We start from the raw sequence: 3,931 nt of genomic DNA on the forward strand, positions 1-3,931 counted from the left end.
TTGTCTGGCAAGAGAGAGGCAGTGAGTGAAAAGCAAGAGAAAGCATTCTGGCCTTAAGTGCACCTTGACCGCTCCAGTGCTGGCTCAGTGTTGCTCAACATGCGTCTAGATGGCAGAGAAGGTTTTGAACCTGATCAGTGAACAGTTTCCTCAAATACATCTTAATTAAACCTAGTATTAAATAGCAGCTGTGAGTCTAGTGTCTAAGCCAAGTCTCTGCAGAAAAGCACAGGAGCAACAGTACATCTACTGCTCTCCTATTCTCTTTGAAGGCTCAGTTGTGTGCACCAGGAGTCTTGTATTTGCATGCTAGAATAAAGCATGATGTTCGGCTCTAATGAATATATAGTCTCTATAATGGGATATTGGCTAAAAGAAAGTGCAGCAAGCTTATTGGAGATTTATAATGAGAAAGAGAGCTATTTATTTTAGAAGAATGATGAATGCACCTTTGGTAATAAAATCCTAATGGACTGTCTTGACACTGTCTTGACGGGGCACCAAATCATATTTAAATGCAAATGTATTGTATGTACTTACGATATAAGAAGGACTGGAAATTTAAATTCCTCAACAACCTATGAAAGTAGTTTGGGAAAATCTGATTCTACTCCTTAGATTCATGTTTACTTGACATTAAAATCTCACACCTGGATATAGAAGGAGCCTAGAATGAAGAGAAAGAATCAAACCACACTTTAATAGAGGCAGAAGGGTGTATTTATACAGCTACTCATATAACATACATCTTCTATCTTCTCTGGGGTTTTTATACCAGGTGTAAATGTGACCTTAGTGTCAATCATTCAATTGTAAATCCCTAGATAAAGGTGATCTTAGTGCTAAATGATTATGGGAAATTGTTACCTGAATATTAAGATAATGTGTTTAGGCTTATTTAATTCCAGTATCAGTCTATATAAGGCTATAAAGTATTGTGTTATTTGATACACACTGGAACAAGCAGGAATAAAATTTGTCTAGGTTTTGCTGTGCAGACTAAAACAAAATCCGTCCTATAAACAGATTTTGAACAGAGACTAGTGGTAAAGGTATGGATATGACAGTCGGTTAACGGATGTGTCCGATAATTGATCAGTAAATAAATATGTGAAGGTATGTTTGAGTTGGTTAGACATAGATGGAATAATGGTGGTGTGGGGATGAGAGAAAAGTGGAAACTGAAGAAGACCTGGTGTCAAAAATCTATCAGTCCACCAGGGCTTAGTGCAGTTCACGTTCATTCAATCAATTCAGCTATTCATCTACTCCTCTTATTTTGTCTAGCTTTGCCTATAGGCCTAAACTTATGTTACTGCCCTATATTGCTATAAATAGTCAGACATATTTTCCCACACTCTAGGACAGGCCTTGGTCGCGCTTGACCCCTTATGGCTCTGTGAACAGCTGTGCGGGGCAGAGGACGGCTCTTTCATGCGGTGGGCTGGAGCGTGAAGCAGGCAGGAGGCTCCCGGCCCTCTGGAATGCAGGAGAGGACGGGGGTGCAGCCCACCCTCGCCCCACCACACTGGTTTACCAAAGAGACTGGGAAGATACTTTGATGAAGCCAACAGTCGAGGCCAGTAATGAGGAGGTAGATTTTGATCTAATTGGATCATCCCCATTTTGAACTGAGCATTTGTGGCACATGCTTGTTGATGTTGTTCGGCTGCTTCGATCGCCCCAATACACCAGCTGGACATCAGTCACCACCTGCTGCGTTCAAATTATTTACCAAAGGCATTTAGGAGATGTATATGACTTGGTGTAATGATAGATTAAGCCTTTCCTTGCAAGATATGTCATAAAGGGGCCTACTTTGCCAGGCTGGGAAACTAGACTTCTATGGAACAAACAAAACAAGATACCACACACTGGATCTCTGCTCCCTTATCAGTTTATTAGTGGTGACATTTCGACCAAAGTAGGCCTTCCTCAGGCTAATGTTTGCCTGAGGAAGGCCCTCTCTGGTCGAAACCTTGCTACTAAACCTATAAACTATTGTGTTATCTGAGACAAACTGGGAAGTTTTCCTGTGGAGACTAAAACAAATTGTCCTCCCTATAAACATTGTCAACATTTACCTGAGGAAGACCTACTCTGGTCGAAACATCACCACAAATACAATGATAAGGGAGCAGAGATCCAGTGTGCAGGTATCTTGCTTTGTTTGTTCCATTTGTTGCCTTGTCCCAGCAACTGGCTGAATATGTGGATGTGCCTTTTTTTTTTTTTTTTTAACTAGACTTCTATGGCATTTATTTGAGGCAATGCCAGTTATGTAATTGAGAGTATGCAGGCATATGGGCAATATATATATATATATGTATATATTCAGCACTTCCTCTGGCCAGGTGGAGTATAACCACATTGAGGACGTCATCAGCAGACAAATCTTGAAATGACTCCTCTGACAATGAAAGGGAGAATGTCTTTACAGCACATGGCGTGACTGGGGAGACACATTTTCTTGTTCGTACCTATTAGCATTGCAATTAAATAAAGCTCATTTAGATGTAAAAGTGCAAGCAACCACTCAATAATCTTCTATAGATAATCTTCTATAGATAATAATTACATGAGAGACTCATCCTACTCACAAATCTAAAACAATGAGAATGCAGTGTGTAGAGTGGAGCGAGAAGATCCCAGGAGAAAAACCTGCTGCTGGGATCTGGCCAGGGTGTGTGCAACAGGCAACAGACGCTCATTGGTGGACTGCTCTATCAATAAAGGGCATTGTAAGTGGAGATACAGTGGGAAAAAAAATCTAAAGTCTGGTAAAAAAAAACCCCCCAATGCATTCTGTCTGCAAGTAGAGAAATCAAACAGCCTTAAATTTTCATGGCAACATGGTCCTGATGAAGGGATCTGAAGATCAGATCTGGGTTGTTAATTTAACTTTTCCTTTTAATTTTAAATTTTTTTTGTACCAGTAGACAAAGTGCTGATTCATGTAGACACATTTTGGGTTTTTTTGTCCCAAGAAAAAATCTTTGGCCAGAGGGAAACCTTCTCTTACATAGCCTAAGCTGCATTTTTTTCTTACAGACACAAGATGGCGCTGATACTCCACAGGATGGCATCCCATTTATAGATCTGCTCACTAAAATGTGAAAGTCTACGTTTAAATTTACAGCTCGTTTCCCCAAATTGAGCAGATTATAAGCATAATTCTGCAAATTGTACGCCCCATTTTGACTGTCTATTAGACTACAAGACCTTGGTCTATTCCTGTAACATACAGCAGATCAGCACAACATGTCAGACTGTAAAGAGCATTTCCTCCTCTGAAGCGGTGATAAAACTTTGTTGTCTACTTTTTACGAAAGCTACAGGCAGAGGCTCCTTACTTGAAGGCGCACTGTGAAGTGTCATTGGAACAAATTTCCCACAGGCAAGAAACCTCAGATATAAGTGTGGTGGCGCCCTCTACTGACAGAGTACAGCGGTGCAGTGCGGTGGTAGAGAGACATGCATTGTTATGTGCTGGTTGTTTATTTTTAGTATTTCTATTCCATTGTGCTTAGACGCTTTGGTAAAATTGGTCTAGGCTAACAAAGCATACTGAATTGAAGTGATTTGAATTGGAAAGAGAGAGGGGAGAAGAGAAGAAGAAGAGAGAGAAGAGAGAGAGAGAGAGAGAGAGAGAGAGAGAGAGAGAGAGAGAAAGAGAGAGAGAGGGATGTAGTTTCACCGGGCAGGCAGAGTGAGCTCTTCACCGCTGGGACGCCGGGCGGATGGAAATAAGAAATGACCCACAGAGGAGGACCGGAGGGTGAAGGGAATGGCGACCTAACGGGAGTGTGAGCCTGAGAGACAGCGGACCTGTCTGCGGACGGAGCAGAGAGACAGACGGACAGCTGCGGGGACACCGGGGGTTTCCCTCTCTGCCAGACGGGGCTTTGGTGAAAACTTCGGGGGAGGCATC

The sequence above is a fragment of the Centroberyx affinis genome, unplaced genomic scaffold, assembly GCF_046629955.1.
Source record: "Centroberyx affinis isolate AG114_WGS23_722 - 3 ecotype Tasmania unplaced genomic scaffold, CSIRO-AGI_Caff_v1 ptg003057l_1, whole genome shotgun sequence".
NCBI lineage: Eukaryota > Metazoa > Chordata > Actinopteri > Beryciformes > Berycidae > Centroberyx > Centroberyx affinis.